The 19229-nt window shown below is 39.0% G+C and overlaps 1 protein-coding gene across 4 annotated transcripts in view; it reads right to left on the reverse strand.

Moving 5' to 3' along the window:
- Positions 1-19229, reverse strand: part of LOC126372717 (tyrosine-protein phosphatase Lar) — a 584292-nt gene that overhangs the window by 360575 nt on the left and 204488 nt on the right. The window lies entirely within an intron of this gene.

Here is a 19229-nt window from a genome sequence, read left to right on the forward strand (position 1 = left end):
CCTGTCTTCTACCTGTCTTCTTAGATATTAATTAATTGACTAGACAGGTTGATATTTATTTTGCGTAGACACTAGTAGGACATATACGCGTGTTTAAAAGAGCAAGTCGAATCGATTGTATGGAATTGGCGCCCTGTAACTATGCGGTTCATCATATCCATCTAAGCGCTTAGTATCAAAAGTGGCTGGGCCCAAATATCCACTGATTACTTGTAGTTCTGCGTGGGATAACAAGCGAGTTATGTACGGATGTAGATGATGAATTGCTTCAATGTGACCTTTTTAACCCCCCAGATAAGTTAGGAATACAAAGATTTCCAATTTAAGATTTTATTTAGTTTCTTGTCACATTTGACACGAATCAAATTTTGAAACAAGGCACGTGGTACAATCAAACCATATACCTACATACGCAAACCGGTATTATTTCGTAGCTGATTTTGTATATGAATTATTTTGCTAAAATAATTTGGCAATAGGCAAATAATTTGTGTCTTATAGAACAGCACCCGTGGTCTAGTGGTTAGAGCGTTGGGCTCACGATCTGGAGGTCCGGGTTCGATTCCCGATGGGAACATTGTCGAAATCACTTTGCGAGACTGTCCTTTGTTTGTTAAAGACATTGCAGCTTTGAATCACCTGATTGTCCAAAAAAGTAAGATGATTCCGTGCTTCGGAAGGCACGCTAAGCTGTTGGTCCCGGACTACCCGCAGTGAAGCAGCGTGGTGGAGAATGCTCCATCAGGCCCCCTCCGTTTGATTGAGGGGAAGCCTGTGCCCAGCAGTGGGACGTGTATAGGCTGTTTAAGTTGTATATTATGCTGGCAATAGCAAAAGGTGCAAATCGCCAAAAATTCAGATACGTCAGTTAGCGACTACAGTGACGATTTACCCGCCGAAGCCGACAAGCGTTTCAATTCTACAAGATGTTCCGAACTCCCTACTTTCTGCGGTTGGAATGTTCACCGAAATTGAGAGGGTGGGAACTAAATAAAGAGCTATTCATCACTCATCACCCTTGAAATTAGAAACTCGGAACTTGGATAGAAGGGATAAGAAGGGCTTTTGGAATTTGACCCCAGACCCTTTCCAAATACTCCTTCTCTTTCCCTCTCGCTGTGAAATTGTTCAAAGTATCCGTAGGATGTAAACTGAGAATTTTCTCATTGAAATGTTATGTTACTTATAAATCGATGGGATACGGAAAGGTTTCACCGGTATCATACATATAAATACATAAACTTACGACCGTAATGCCTGATGGGGTGGACAGAGCCTCAAGCAATCAATAACAACTTGTTGATATGAAGTCCTAAGATGGATATGATAAACCTTATGGTGACAATACACTTTTAAAAAGAAAACGTGTAATAGGCGATTCATAAAGACAAAGTAAATAATGTTCGTTTACAAAAAAAACTTATATCTTTTAGGTATACAAACAAGTGATTTTTGATTGATTTCAAAAGTCTTTATTACACATTAATAAATTACAGTATTACAGACACAGTCTAACAATACTTACAAGAATTAATTTAGTACAAATATTTCGCCAGCTATGAAGCCATACGGAAATTTATGACACATACATTAAGAACTATTTTAAAAGTTAACTATGTTGGTATTATCAACAACAATAAATTGGTATTACAACAATACAAACAAGTAAGTTAATTTCAAGTAGGTAAAGAACATTCATCAACAGTTTAAGTAAGGTACTTCTCTACACTTGTGAGACATTAACGGTTGCCATAAACCTTTGAGTTCCGCCATAAACTTTTATGACGTCATACGAGACACAATATTTTATTTCTTACGAAGATCCACGCTGGAAGAACCGATAGATTCCGAATTGTAATATCGTAAAGAACTCTCAACACTTCAATAATTCGACAGCAAAAAATACGGGTTTTAACCCTCAGTACATATTTCAAATCCCTTTGGAATCGAACGGATACATCCTGGTACAGTGTTTGTCTCATTGTAAGCGTTTCGCGTATCTATTAAAGATTTATTTTCTTCAGAAAATAAAATTGAACAAAACTTTCAACTTCTCTGTTCTTTGTATGTTTTTTGTTTTTATATTGGCCAAGTATGTTGGCTCAACTATGCCTGATGGTACTCATAGAGAAGCCCTATTTGCAGTAGCAACTGAAAAGCAACGCCATGAGTCAGTTTTGAATCAGTTGCGACTACCATACTGGCCTACGAGGTGTTTCTTCACGCTTCGCTTAAAGGACCCATGTTGTAAGAAGGAGGTTTCTTTTGTTGATGTTTCTTTTCTCTGTCCTATTTAGTGTGTACAAATAAATAAATCTAAATCGGAGTAGGGCAGCGTTATTCCGATAACACCTTAACTACTTACATAGATTTTTAATTATATGTATAAATCAGTGAGCACGCGTTTGCAGCATCGTTTTCTATAAAAAATAGTGCTCATTTTTCTCGTTAGATACGAGCGGACGTCGAACTAATAGTTAGCAGTTTTGTCTATTCAAACATAGACATAATTGGCTTGAGGACCAGATTTGAAGTTTGGCGACCTGTCCACTAAGGTATACGCGCAAACACTAGAATCAGATACCTACGAAGAACAGTGTTCTTGCATTTTGATCTAGGGGCGTTGAAGCTAATATCTGACGGATCATTGTGCAAATTGGGTAGTTTCCAATAAAGACAGATCTACATACATACATATATAAACTCACGCCTATTTCCCACCGGGGTAAGCAGAGACTATAGAATTCCATTTGCCTTGATCCTGACACACTTCTCTTGCTTCCTCCACATTCATCAATCGCTTCATACACGCACGCCGGTTCAGAGTAGATCGTATTAAACCTTTTCTAAGGACATCTCCAATTTGGTCATCGTAAGACAGAAAGACAGATCTAAAGGCGACAAAAACGTTTTCTTTTTAACTTATTTATGAATTTTAATAAAAAAGAATGTAATAAAATATGCGATATTTTGTCACGTTTCTCTATGACGTCATGGGTTGATTTTTCATACAAATTCCGTAGTAATTTCGTGTTTTGACGTTTAGTAAAAAGTAACTGGTTTGACTAGTTGGAAACTAGCCTATTGCAAGTATTATAGATTTTCTGTGAGACCGTGACGCTATGTTGACGATGAATGAAAGGGAACACAATGCGCTGAGCGATAAATAATGAATCATCAATGTAACCGGTTGTCACGTCTCCTCGCTAGCAGTAGCCACATACCCTAAAGGCCAGTGAGTGGACCCACAAAAGAATAATGTAAGCAATCCTTCGCACTCGACCCACCGCTCAATTTGCTGGTGCCCACTGATCGGCCCCTTTACCCCATATTAATCTATGGCTTCGGCGAGAATATTTTTACAAGACTTTCGCGTTTATTGTTTCATTATTTAGCCTCTTGTTATGTCGTGGAATACCTATGCCAGCAGGTCAACGCCCGTGGACTCGCAGCGGAAACGTGTGCATTATGCAATATCAGCGAGATGCAGTCCGTGTCCCTTTACTTCTTAGCAGCTTACGGCTATTTAAGACTAAAGTAAGACCCAGAGGAGGTGAGGTAGCGCCCGATGCGAATTGGTGCGGGGCGGACGACAATATGCAAAATAACAAGAAATGTATCAATTAATAAACAATACGTCAGCGTTGTGCTGTAACTGACCGTTGACCTCCTAATTCAATAGTAATGTAGATTAGGCAGAGCAATCAGATTAGGTCCATTGTATGAACAGACATCGTTTGACGACAAAGCAACGTATCGCTGAAATGTGCAGCGCAATCGGCAAGAGGTATGCACCGGAAACAATGTAATCGCTACGCTTGTATCTGAAATAAGGGCTTTCGAAAAAGAATTGTTTAAAAACAACCCCATTAGCGAATGAACTTTTCATTTCTCTACTGTTAATAAACGGTCTCCGTGGTCTAATGTTAACAACACTGGTCCGAGTTCGATTCCCGAAATCACTTTGTGAAAGTGCCCTAATTGTCCGAAAAGTAAGATGATTCCCTGCTTCGAAAGGCACGTCTAGCCGTTGGCCCCGGGCTACTAGCCTTGCTCCACCAATTCACACTGGAGCAGCGTGGTGGAGAATGCTCCATACCCTGCCTCGTCCGTCTGACGTGTATAGGCTACCTATTTGTTTGTATAATCAAAAAGAAAATTTTAAGTCAGAGAGGCTGTCGTTTCTTTAAAACCGGACCGGTCAGAAGGGTTCAAAAATTTTCTTATTCTTAAGTTTATTTGCCATTCTCTAGTTTAAATGACAACAAAAGAGGAATAAAGTTAACAATTGCAACTGTATACCACATCCGACAATGAAACTCGGAAACAGCGTACATTTCACTCATACTACATTTTGTACCACTCCAGCCTGGCCCTGCTTTTAATGTACTCTATGCCAAGGGTTTCCAAACTGTGCGCTGCGGGGTCGAGCTCTGACCGTTTGGCAACCGCGCTGCACGGGGTGCGAATTATATCGAGGGCTTTGACCAATAGCCGTCTGACGTCTACCTGTAGACTGTAAATCGAAACCGAAAACAGATATGTAGTCGCGGGTATTATAAACTATTTAAATCGTCCGCTCTGCATGCATTGCCGTATTGGAGACAAGATAGGTAAAGTCATGTCTAAAAATATGTACTTATGAAGATCTGACGACACGAAAGAATTCCCGCGGCCAGGGCTTTGGACTCCCAGTATATGCATAGAATTATTATGACTTTTCAATTCTTTCTTTCGTGGCGCGTACTCTTACTTTAGAACCCTGTCACATTAATATATTGTACATGTAGTGAGACTTTGTTTTAATTTGTCAAGTAAGTAAATACGACATGGTTCTATTGTATAATTAGAGACCCCCCACACTAGCGTCTTTCGAGCGTCGCCGCGGCGTCGACGTCGCGTGGACGTTCCGCGGACGCTGGCACGACGACGACGCTCGAAAGACGCTAGTGTGGGGGGTCTCTTATCTTTTTTGACGTAAACATACCACATGATCCGCGTATGGAGTTTGAAAGAAAATATTACCCATTTTCCTAATATCTTTCTACCCTATTTTGACAAGACTAGGGACCGAAATAAAACACTAAACCTTTAGTTGTCTGCGAATTAAAAAACTTTGGGAACCCCTGTACTATGCAATTGCATCCATTCGGCACACTCGACGATATCCCGGGATATTTGCGGTAAAAATCTCGGGCGAGGCAGGAACATCATTTGGGAATGGCTTAGCTTACTTTAGACCCGCTATCAGACTCGATTTGGTATCTGTGGACGGTATGACGTCACTGGCGGTAGAGGAAATTCTAGAAAATTCCCTAAGCTCGCCGGGTCTGCACGTGTAACGGTGAATTTAAACATTTGAGGCTAACCTGGCTTGTATGTAACTAACTGTGGAGGAAGTTATTCTTTTATATTATATACACCTATTATATATATAACCTATTTTGAAGTCGGTTAATAAACTGACTTTGTTTGATACGGACTATCTAAATATATAATCTCACGCCTATATTCCGTTGGGGTAGGCAGAGACTGCGGAGTTCCGCTTACTGCGATCCTGACACGGACTCTACCTAAGGGTATATTTTTCCATTTATAAACTATCTGATAGCCAATGTAAACATCCACTTGATATTAACTCAGAATCATGGTCTGATTCATTCATTCCCCTCAGTATTCCTTACGATGCCATCGTTCTAAGTATCATTAGTATAGATTTACATCTGTAATTTCTGGTTTGCAAGAAAACAAGACCTGGTAGTATATAATCCACTCAGATAAGACGAATTAGTTCAGCGATTTGAAATAGGATTGAATTTGAATTAGGAACGAATGAGGTAGCGCGTACTGATTGGCTATTGAGATTGGGGTTCGCGATACTTGATTGGTTGTGACTGCAATTTTCTAGATTACCCTTTTCAAGAAGGGACTGTTATCGGTTTGTGATTAAAATACTATTTTGAACTTAGAATTAGTTGGTTATCTTCCTTTAATATCTTTGTTATAATTATATTGTTTAAAGTGAAAGTAAAGTACGAACTAATCGTATATTTCTATAATTCTTAGGTTATAACTTGTACACTTCACTGCAATAAAATTCTGCAGTGTAATATAATACCGGCTGTTTTGAATACCTACTTAAAAAGTTATTTAGAAGTAAATACATTCCGTAAACAGGAGAACTAAAGTCACCGACATAGCTCGGAGACTTGCAAAGCTGAAGTTGCAGTGGGCAGGACACATAGCGAGGAGAACCGATGGCCGCTGGGGCGGAAGGGTTCTGGAATGGCGACCACGTGTCGGACGACGCTCAGTGGGTAGGCCCGCTACAAGGTGGACCGACGATCTGGTGAAGGTCGCGGGAAGCCGCTGGATGCGGGCAGCGCAGGACCGATCGTCGTGGAGATCCTTGGGGGTGGCCTATGCCCAGCAGTGGGCGTCGTACGGCTGATGATGATGATGATGACATTCCGTAAGATAATAATGACAATTAACTCCTTCCATATTACAGAATCTTCGAGGTAGAGTAAATGGACATTTATTGCCTAAAATTGTTCTAGTTTTTATCATCATAATTATATGAAAGAAAGAAAGAAAGTTTATTCAGTACAACAAACATAGTAGTATATGAAATAGTGATCAGTGTCTTTGTTTTTTGGACGTGACTTATTGTAGATTTGCCGCAGATGGCATTAACTACTTGGCCGGACAAATGGGAAGCGCTGAGGGTTCTCACCCGGTACAAAATTTAAGAAAACGGGCCTGAGGGTGCCCAGTTGGGCGCGTACTTCGACTGAGAGGAAGAATATTTGAAAGAATTAATCGACCCTAGTGGATCGATAGCGATAAGCGCTGAATGGGGGAAATCGTTGACCACGTCGGCGGAGTCGGTATCGGAGACAGATTAAAGTGCAAAACGAGACTATTTGAAAAAAAAAAGAAAAAAACGTCACTAAAATACAACTCAGAGAACTTTCCAGAGAATTAGTGACGCTAACAAAGAACGCGTGAAGTGACGTAAACAAAACAAACGATTGGTTTCAAATTTTCAAAGCCGAGCAATGAAGCGCGATGAGTCAATGCACTGAGTAATAGGATGTTTTAGTCCCGGTTTCAGACCCTCCTGTTCATCGTTTAGTTAGGGTTCAAACTAATTCGTTTGAAAGTAGGTAACCAGGGCCGGATTAGCAGTGTTAACCGCCATAACCCGTGTAGTGTCAGCTTTTATAACAACGAACTGAAAAGTACAAGAAAACAGCAGAACAGTTTTTACCATACTTGTACTATAACATCAAAATTCGCTCGATGTAGAGGAAAAATAAAGCCACTCGCCGTAGGGGGAGTTGCTGTTCGGGGAGTCCAAGTCCAAGTCAGGGAGTCGCTGTCAATGCCATAACTCCTTTATATTCTTCTCCTCGAAGAAGAAGAAATAATTACACTATCTTATTTCATCGTGTGGATTGTTAAGCCGACATCACCAACAATGGTCTCAGGTTTACTATTGAGTCGCCAAAGGCCCCTGTAACGACTACGTGCTTACATCAGTAAGTAGTAACCAGGACCAACGGCTTAACGTGCCGTCCGAAGCACGGATCGTCTTACTTTCGGACAATCAAGTGATCAGTCTGTAATGTCTCAATCACAAACACAAAGTGATATTTGCGATATGTCCCCAGCGGGATTTGAACCCAGAACCTCCGGATCGTGCGCCCAACGCTCAACCACTGGACCACGGAGGCCATTGTATTAGTCGCCCCTAAAATTTGGACTGGTCGGAGAAATCCGCCTCTGTGGGTGACTGTGGGAGGCACAAGTTTGAGCGCTTAAACGGTTTTTTGGTGTTACAGGCCACGATTTAGGTCAACGGAGTAAATTAAAGTTTAGCCGTTTTTAGGTGTGAAGTAGGTATTGTTTTGTTTTCGCGTTTTGCCTTAACAAATTAGACTGCTGTTATGCGTTTGAGTAGTTTATTGTTTTAGGTTTTACTTTTGTCGATTAAATAGTGTTTTAAAATGACGGACTATAATCGTAAATTGGTAAATAAGTTACTTATCTTAAACTTGTTTTTGTATACTACCTATTTACTGCTCGTAACATACGTAAATGCTATATAAGTGCGTATGGCATTCCTAACACTGGATGGATATTTTTTTGTGTGAAACAAAATATATTTTTTAATAATATTTTAACCAGTTATGGTTAATAAATATAATCATTTTTGAACGAATCACGTGACATGTCAGGGGACTTTGGCGGCTCTATAAACCCTGACACCAGGGTTTCAAATATCAACTCCAATCGAGCCAATAAAACACGTCCAAAAAAACAAAACTTGAGAATAATTTCCACGATCCCAAGCCGAAACATGTAACACATTCTCGCTTCACGCCTCTACCTAAACCGCATAGAATCCCCGGATAATAAAGTGATACCGATACCTATTCCAATGCCGACGAGATGTATCGAAACGTGAAATCTCCTGCTTGGGACCCGGCACGTTCCCGATAAATACATTCCCGGCTTACCGGTAAAATTATTCCCGGCACATACTCCCGGCCTATCCCGGCACATCCGAATAGTGAGGCGAAGAGTTTGCTTTGATTTGCCTTCGTTAATGTTGTCTTCACTTCTGCTCGTTTTGGGATAAAGTCGTAAGACCGAATGTTCTTTGAAAATCCAAATCCTATTGTTTATCCAATGCATCTGCTGCAAGAAGATAGTACTCATCATCACTCATTTAAGAGCCACGCTCTTGTCGGTGCAGCATTCTCCATTCTTGCCTATCAAAGCCCAATTCTTTCACTTCCTTATAAGACACGACGTTCATGTTCACGTCACTGTTCCATGTAAGCTCTTCTTGGTCTTCCCCTTCCTCTCTTTCCTTGTAGCTTCCCTTCTATGATGTTTTTCGTCGTGTCTTATTGAGTGTCCAAACATCTTGCCTCTTCTGTCCTCAATAAGAGTAATACCACTTGAACACATCGATTCAATAAAAAGAAAACGGTCTGAAATTGATTGTAGATAGGTACAATTAGTGTTTGATTTTATGGAATAAATTCAACATTTTAATACCAAATATAAAAGATGCCTATGTCTGGTATCCATGAAATAAGAAGCTGGTCTCTGTGATAGTGTCATATCAATAGTAAACACACTCCTTTCAACTGCAAACGGCAGTCCTGGTTAGTGATTAGGGGATCGTTGTGGAGGCAATATTCGAGCACTGCCTACGTCGGCTGGCCCTTCATTAGTGGCGAGTCTTTCAGTCCGTTTCAAAAGCGTTCTTCAGGGATATCTAATTTGTTTCTCTTCAGGCATTCGGGTCTGTTACATTATTCTGTGTTTATTTATGAGGTTAGGTTAGTACTATGTTTCTGAAATGTTTAGTTTGGTTGTTTGTTGAATTACTTGTTCCCTTTTATTGCCATATAGTGATATACGTATTCATTTATCATAAGTGCAGTTTACACTAACACAGTTGCCTCAACTAATTATACACGGCCATATGGCACACCACTTTACACGTTGGTCTAACATAAAACTCGGTGAGGTGCATACTTAGTTTATCTTGCGATGGATTTGCCTCTGGCTACCCTAATTGGGATATAGTCGTGACCTTATATTATTGTAATCGAGGCTAAAGTTACCTTTGCAAATTTCAATTTATAGCGGCTTCTTGCACATCATACCACACATGAAAATAAGCTACTACGAAACGATTCACAACATCTAGAGAACTTCGAAAACAGTTTCCAGCTTTCCAGCGCTTTACCCGTTTAGGTGTCTAATGAAGCGACTTTTTCGTCTCATAGCATCCAAAAGACAATGCCTATACGCGATGATATTTCCGCAGTAATCCCATTTGCACCCGTGCCGCTGTTAAAACCTCATTAAAAAGGCAAAGCGGCTTTATTGCTTTGCTATTCTGTGTGAAGCATCCAGCACATGACGTTGGTTAGAAGCAACCACGGTAAATGTAACGGCTTTGTTCGGGAAAATGCGTCTAACGAGGTGGCTCTTGGCTTATAAAGCGGTAGGGCTGGGACGTTCCTGTTACTCACTGCAGCTGTGGTCTTACTCAAATTGCCTGTACGCGAGAAGAACATTGTGAACATACAAAGGCATCGCTAATGGCTTTAGAATAACGTTTTTCTTATGGAAGATTCACCATGTGCATATTTTAAAGTGTGACGTAAATGATAATCCCTAATAGAAGTCAGCTCCAAAATCTTTGAAATATCTTAAGTGTAACGGATATACAGGGTGTTAGTGACATCGTAACGAAAACTTTGAGGGATGATTCAAATCGTGTTTCTGAGTTAATATCTAGTGAAATTTTCCGTCGCATCGCATTTGTCGGTCGTGTATTTCTTGTGTTTTTTTAAATTATATTGCATTTTCAGTTCCCTACTTTTGCAACGGAAAATTCCACTTGATATCCACTCAGAATCATGGTCTAAATCATCCCCCTCAGTATTAGTTACGATGTTCCTAACAACTATGGCTGTTATAAAATGATAAGATCGTAAAAACAAAAAGAGTCAACTAAATTCAAGTACGAAAAAGTAGAGCCATACCTATTATAATACTGAAGGAACTACTTACTCGGTATCAGGTAATAGTAACAACACGTCCCTAAACGAGCTAGATGAAGGGTTACAACCAGAAGAGGTTCTTGCTCCTCTATATGGTAATAACGCACCACCAAGCAAGATTTGCAGCTGCGTTGCATAGAAAATTTTAACACCAGTATTGAAAATAAATGTTTGAAAATTCAATTTTCTGTAAGTGGTGCTGCGAGTTGAAATGCCAGTAGTAATATAATGTTTATTATTTGTTAGCGTTCCACTCGGACTTAAGGAATTTAGAGGAAACGGGTTGGGGTAAACTGTTAGTGGTAAACGTTTATGAATCATTCAAACAATGTGTTTGCAATGTTCGTTGTGGAAGTACATTTTAGTTTAAGGAGAGCTTTAAAATATTGACTTCAGAGAATTTTAAAGATACGGAACATGGGAACAAAGGAATAGACGTAAGTGTGTGAAAGGAGGAAAAACAGTGAACTTAACAGATGTCCAATGAGTTTTAAAATTTATCACACACAGATGCGCGTGTACGATAACATCAATGTGTAGTGTCTGTGTAAAACGAGATGTTTTGTATGATGTGTCCTGGGTGTGCTTGTACGTCCCGAATAGCTTCGTCGTTATTCTCAATACTCGTTTCACTCTTTTAAGGACCCTTACGAAGAAATAGAACGATTATGAGCTACTTAACCATATTTTACAAGGTCTACGCGTTATTCCCCCACAAAAGGCCTGTTATCTGAAAATTTATCAAGTAACATTTACGAAAACAATTTGGCAGTATACGAAGGAGTGTGGCTGAGGACGTAAACCTTTATGGGGGTAATAAGAGAGAGTTTACGCGACGCTTAGTAGCGCCGAGTCGCATCATTGGTTGAGATGTTGAGTCTGATTTTGGGAAGTTTACAAATGCGACTCAATATCATCTTGTCTGTAATAATACTCCGCGATTTAGGGAAGCTTTTATTTACATACTGTCGTTATCATTGTGTGTTATCTGGATGTCTTCTTTTACAAAGTATAGTTTCACAAATACCTATCATCACTCTAGCATTATCCCGTTTTTCACAGGGTCCGCTTACCTAACCTGAAGATTTGACAGGTCCGGTTTTTTATAGAAACGACTGCCTGTCTGACCTTTAACCCGAGAAGGGAAAACCAGCCCAATACAGGTTAGGTCAAATACCCCCAAAAATGCATTTCTTGGGAACGTGGGTTTCCTCAAGATGTTTTCCTTCACCGCTGAGAGCACGTGATAATAATTTATGATTCAAACGACGATTCGAACCTGCGACCTCAAAGTGAGAGGCAAGCGTTCTACCAACTGGGTTACCACGGCTTCCACAAATATCCATATAATCCTTAAAGCTCACAAGCGTAAGCCATATGTAGGCTAAAATGATTAAATGATATATGAATTAGGTTAGTTAGAGGTACTAACATCGCAAGATGAACTGAGTACCCACACCTCACCGAGCTTTCTGTTCGACCAACGTGGTAGGCGGTGAGCCGTATCGCCGCCTATAATGGTCGAGCCAACTGTGTTAATAAAAACTGCACTTAAGAAACTTTAAAATATTCTATTATGTTATTATAATTTTGTACAAATCATTTTTTCAAACTTTTCACAGATAACATTTTATTTACCGTCAACATTCCAATACTCTGGAGCCTCAAGCATGATTTCGTCTAAGCAATTATGTGAAGAGTTATTAAAATTCAAAGAAGAATATTGTTCGTGTTTCTTTCGAGTCTGCTACAGACGCTTAGAACGTTGTTTGACCTAAAATGTCTACAAGATGAAATTGTCTGACGGGGTGATAACACTTACTACAATGTTTTTGCTCTCGATTTTTTTCTGACGAGAAAACCGCTGAATGTTATAATGATGAAAGACAACTTGAAGAACACTGAAGTAACGAAATTATCAAACAAACAAGGAACTTTATAATGAAAACGAGAGAATCAAACTTGAAGTATTTCAGAGATTATTAGCATACTATTTATGGATACGAAAATCAGTAAAAATAGAAAATTAACTTCGAACGTACATTTTCCTTTTAGTACTCTTAATTTTACAGAGAAGTTGAAATTTCAAAAGGACAGCAGCAGTCGACTGTTTACAGTAAACAGTCTTTAAACTACAGATACAGCACCAGTATACCAGTAAAAACTAAAGTTTTTCCTTTTGTCTTTAGACATGCATGAGACTGAAACCTAATCTCTAAACTCTAAATGGCGAGACAAGCAAAATACAAAACGTAGCAAACACAACTGCTGCTAATAGGGCCACGTTAATTAAGCCCACAAGAACAATAGTAGGTAAGGACATAAGTGGCCGGAGCTGGCGTGTGTCACACTAATTTCACTTTTTAACTACTTCAGCTGTACAACCGCGTAATGACACATTTTAAGGCGGCGCTGTTTCGTAGGACGCTTGTTTTTAAACACCTACATGTACAAATGACCTTAGTTTTGAAGTTTGAAGTAGTTTCAGATGATTAACACGAATGATTTCATATAAAAAACACTTCACATCAAACAAAATTCAAGCATGAAAACATTGTATGTACCGTGTTTTACTAAAACGACTACCAATATCAATCATTAATTTGCAAGAATACAAAGTTAAAAATCTTATTCTAAGTAAAACAGTGCATTTATTATGTGTTCTAGAAAACTGATTTAAATATAAGTAGTTTACATCACGTACCTCCGAAAACAAATTTCATATCAATTCATTTGTTTCGTATCAGATCGGAGTTTAGAAACGGTTATCTTATTAAAAAGCTATCACTCCATATATACAGAAAACATTATCAGATTTATCCAAGGATTTCCCCTATACAAAATGACAAGATTCAAAACTATTCAAGCATTTAAGTTGCGTATACGCGGTAAAGGGATCTATTAGCCACGCCATTCAGCTCAATGATGTAATATCTTAGTTCAACCAAACGGAGAAAGGCCTAAGATTCTATAATATACATGTGATATGTATGATGCCTACTGTACAACCATTCTTATTCAAACTATTCCTCGGTCTATACAGGCTGTTAGTGACACCGTAACGAAAACTTTGAGGGATGATTCAGACCATGATTCTAAGTTGATATCAAGTGAATTTTTCCGTCGCAAAAGTATGACAGAAAAATCCAGTTGATATTAACTCAGAATAATGAGCTGAATCATCCTCCTCAGTATTTGTTACGATGTCACTTACACCCTGTACAAGTACATATACAAGTACGTATAGATAGGGTATTAGTGACATCGTAACAAATACTGAGGGGGATGATTCAGACCATGATTCTGAGTTGATATCAAGTAGATTTTCCTGTCAGAAAATTCATGAAAATTTTAGTGTTTTTTAAAATTATTGTCAATTCCATACTTTTGCGACGGAAAATTCCACTTGATGTCAAGTTAGAATCATGGTCTGAATCATCTATCAAAGTTTTCGTTATGATGTCACTAACACTACTGTATGTGTAAAATAATGACGTGTCCATGCCTACTCAGGGATATTGACATATAATATATATTGCATTGCACTGATATTAGGCAGCTAAATTACTCAATCGTATATCAATATTTTGTTTATTTTTTTTTTTTTTAAAGAACGTCTAGGGCCCTGTGCCGAGGTTTTTCTTGCAGCTTCTTTTCCCCGGCTATACAGGTTGTGAGAAGCTGCAGTAGTTTTAGGCGGATGAGACGTTCGTTATGTAAAAATTGACGATTCAAAGTGTAACTATGTTACCTACTGAATAAAGATACTTTTGAATTTGAATTTGAATTGATATTGTTGACTTATAATATTCGTATTGTGTGTATTATGTGGGCTTCTAAACACGTATGTGAAATTTCACAGGTATACATATATATATGTAGTAGGTATGTACCTATGTTTACCCACGCATTCTCACAATACTATTATGACGGAAAGCTAAGTGACCGGTGATCGATGTCCGTGAAAGTGTTAAGTACTCAGGTTATCTCCCAAAAAAGATAGTAGTCGTTAGCTGTACTTGGGCTGCAGCGTATTCTTCGTTGGACACTTTTCACAGAATGTACAATTAAGAGTTCCTACAGCATCTCTTTGTCCAGCATGGCAGATAGAGCCTTAAGTTTACGGTACTTAAACTTAGTGCTCCCAAAGTACAAGACATAGTCGTTTCGCCACTGTAACGCCTGTTCGTACTACTTAGCAAGTTGCAACTAATTACCGGAGCTAAATACGGATTTTCTTAGTTTTCCCAAGGCCCGAAAGTAATTTGCAAGTTATGTAAGATTCGACGGTCCTCAATTTCGCCGGTTTGGCTTGGGCCTACTTTTAGTTTGAAAATTACGAGGTTATGGAAAATATATTTTAAATACAAACTGTTTAGTTTTTCGGATTTATTGAGAAGTGTCAGTCGGATAGGTAAATCACATAACAGAGCTTCACGCCTGCATCCTTGAAGGTGTAGGCAGAGGTGTATGCTAGTCAATTCCTGGAGGAATTTTAAAGCACCAATTCTACCTATACCTGAACACAAATTAAAGAATTATTTCTAAATACAACACCACAGTAGCTCATGTATGAAATAGACTACTCTGGGTGTCATCCCACTCGCGTTAGATAGAGTACTGCGGGGCGGAAGGCAAGAGAGAAACCACTGCCTTATTTTCCCCTAAAAAAAGTAGCATGGAGAATGCTATACCGACAAGAGCGTGGCTCTTAAATAAGTGTTGACAATGTCTAAAGAAATTAAAACATCAAACAAACAGTTCTTTGACGAAGGAAAAACTACAAGTCAACTGTAGACCGCAGCGCAAAAGGGATTCGGAGAAACTATAATTTCTTTCCTTGGAAAACTCTACTGGCCTAGCGTGAAGGAGCCAGAAGTACTATGGCAAAGAAAAAAACTTCTATGAATGTTTATTCATTCTCGTAATAGCTTGAAGAAATGTAACAGAATTCCTGTGTTATAAACTATTTCTAAAGTTCATCTATCTTAAAGCTTCTGTGGACTAGCAATAAGAGAACGTTGTGCTCAAGATCTGGATCTCCAGGTTTGATCTTCTTCTATCGTGTGGGTTGTGAGGTGGATTACTAACCTCATCAACCCGGGTGTCAGGGGTAACCCTGACCTCGTAATATTGGTTCAGGTTCCATTGTCGATGGGGACTTTTTTGAAATCACTACCTCACAACCCACACGATAGAAGAACCAAGTATTTTGTATGTTATCTGAATCTTCTATTCACTATACTTTGTTCCGCGAATAATGAATTACCACCCCGAGAATATTAATAAAGCCAATTATTAGAATAATTAGGCGTCTATTCGAAGCCACGTTAACCCGTTAAAAAAAACGCCTTGTCACTCGATACGAAAATGGGCGAAATTTAAGGTTGGATTTTTTAACCCTAAGCAAGCAAGGGGTGGCCTAATTTGTAGTCGATTATTCGCTGCCAATCGCCCATTATCACTCTTCATGGACAAAGTACAAGCAGGAATCAATTAGCCTCTGCACACAGACCCTTAGCCGAACAATTTATGTGTGTGCCGAACAGATTATGTGTGTGCCCAACTGATTATGTATGTGTTGAGCTGATTATGTGTGAGCGAAACTGATTGTGTGAGTCTGTTGACACTACGGCGCTTAAATTTGCACGCCATACATTTTTGTCTAGTACGTTAATGCAATAAGCCTGGTCTTTTAAAAAGTTTTTATTAGCTAGGTACGTGTCAAATATCGTACGTTATACATAGAGGGTGTTAATGATATCGTAACGAATACTTAGGGGTATGATTCAGACCAAGATTCTGAGTTAATATAGAAACAAATGGAATTCCAGTGTTTGCTTACCCCAGTGGGAGAGAGGCGTTAGCATAAAAATACGATGGTAAAAATTGAGAGTTCATTAAATGAAACATGTCTGACTATGAAGAGATTACGATCTGATGAAAAATAAATTAAACCTTTTCCGGATCTTTAGCAAGGGATGCTTTCGGATATTATCAAGTATTTTCATTGAGAAGTACGAGTATGTTCGCCTCTGTTTTTATTTTAGGGGTCTGTAGGTAAGAAGGGTGATTAACGCTGTTTTTTTACTGCAATTATCGTTCGGTAACTATTATATTTCAAACCCGATTCTTGCACTGATTGTTGTCAATTATTTTGTCTCGTAATTTGAGCCGAAAGAGGTTAATGTAATTAACTACCGCTTATTTTGTCCTCATCACGTAGTAATCAAACTCCATGTGAGGGCAATCACGATACTCTTACCATAAATGTCCTACCAGGTTCATAAAAAAAATAAAGTTAGAATGGCTGAAAATGATAAAAGCTGCTTGTTATAGTGAGGTTAATTATAACAAAATATTTTTTGAAAGAGAAAAAAAAATACGTTTTCTTAAGAAATTTGCATAACCAAAACAAAAAGTATAACTTAAGGACATTCGCCCAGTCCCGTCAATCTCTAATGGGATCTCGTCATATTATGCTTCGGGATTGATATCGAAAATTAGGCGAAATCTCGCGAGATCGATCTAAATGTGCACTTTCTAGGTACAAATATGTATTGAGTCAACTCGACGTGTCAACTAAGTCTTTTTGGCTTTCAGCTATTCTTTTATATTTTTTTATTTCCATAATATCAAGACAGTTCAATGCCCTTATTAGTTTATACTATGCAAAAGCAAACAGAGAAAGCACTCTCCATAAAATGTTGAAATTGATACCTCAACAAAATGTAAGAAATATACGGATCCCGCCGCCAGCTACGAGTTTTTATATATTATTAGACGTAATAACGGTGGTGCATTCTTCTCGGAAGTTTATGACTTTTCTATTACCACAACAAGTACACGAGTTTATGAGGGTAGCTGCCGACTTTATGACTTAACGGCGGGAAAGTAAAAATGTAAATTATAATTTGTATGCAATTACACTGTTTAGATGTGCTCTTCACAGGTCGGGAGTTAGAAATTTATTGTAGACATGAACTGGGTTGATTCAGACATGGATAAACACAATTCTAAAAAAAATAATAACAAAAGCAAATCCCGTCTATAATTTATCAGAGGTTACAGAATACAACCTATGAATGCATGTTATAATGTGGATATATAAACATGTCGACGCACGTGCTCTAATCGCCATGCGCCGCACGGTTTACTAAGAACGGTAAGTATATGTTGCGTGGACATGCCTCGTCAAGGGCGTGCGGCGCATGGCGTGCGGGGCACATGCTTTTCAATGTTTTTTCCTGTCTCTATGAGCATAATCCTCAGTCGTTTTGGGAGAGTGGTCATTTTGGGAGTTGCCGTTTTGGAAAGTAGATTTGGGAAGTATACCTTTTGGACCGAAAGTGTCGTCCGGCATGATAAACGTATTTTAATACCCCCCCTACAAAGGAGAAATAGCTATTCAACGTATGGCGAACCAAACACTCCGTTGTCACATTTCATATGCTGTCATTACCTTTGAATACCTATTCTCGGTGCCGTTTCAATTCTATCTGGTGTATTTCAACGGCAATCGAACCGCATGCTTGCATAGGATGCTATCGATAACGGCTGTGTTCCAATTTAGATTCGACACAGATTGCCACCTCTATCTTCGCAGGTGGATATATACATGCATTTACATTCCGAACGGATAAGCCGTTTCTGTGTGAATCTGTGGGTAATGCGTCTTGTGGTTGTGGGAAGGTATGTGAGCCACAAACAATCGGAAGAGACCTTACAGTCATTTTTGATACGGAGTCCTACGATGGATTTGGTAAAACGTATGGTAAGCAATAGGTCATCAGCCCATCGTGTCCTTGTCCTTGTCGTGTCGTGTGTGTGTTTCCGTGTGGTTTCTGTCCTGTGTTAAATGTAATGTACCTGCCTGTCTGTGTCTGTGGTGTCCGGAAGTAATAAATGTTTCTTTCTTTCTTTCCATCGTCCATATTACGCTGCATCACGTTGAAAAGGACATGATTCCTCTGTCGATTTACGATGTGACTGGAAATAATTTTGTATGATCCCAGCCCAGCATAGAACCATACAAATAGTGTATTGGAATAGGAACTTTGTATTAGCATAGAATAAGGAATAATACTACGTATAGAACGCTAAACGCATGTCTCCCTATCCATCCATAGGGAAGGCCCGTGCCCCAGCAGTGGGGACGTTAATCGGCTAATGATGATAGAACGCTAAATCTCCGCTCCCCACCGACGATTGAGCTAGGTTTACCTCACCCTCCCTCGGTCTTCAATCGTATGGGCGTTAGACATTAATGTGTTGTTTGTATAAAACGAGGTATTTTGTATGAAATGTCCGGGTGTGATATAAGTAGTCAAAAACGTGTTTTTTTTTCGTTCAAATGGGTTTTTCTTGACACCGTCCTCCGGCCAAGTAGTTGATTCCATTTGCGGCATATCAACAATAAATCACGTATTAAAAAAAAAAAACAAAAATTACTTGCGAAAACATTCTCAATTTAAAAATCTTGAAACCATTCTGTCTCTTAAACGCCGCTGTTTTTCATGACGTTCTTTTTAGGGTCCCATAGCCAAATGGCAAAAACGGAATCCTTATAGATTCGGCATTTGTCTGTCAGTCCGTATGTCACAGCCACTTTTTTGGGGTTTGTACTTTTGAATC

This window comes from Pectinophora gossypiella, chromosome 14, assembly GCF_024362695.1.
Source record: "Pectinophora gossypiella chromosome 14, ilPecGoss1.1, whole genome shotgun sequence".
NCBI classification, from domain to species: Eukaryota; Metazoa; Arthropoda; class Insecta; order Lepidoptera; family Gelechiidae; genus Pectinophora; species Pectinophora gossypiella.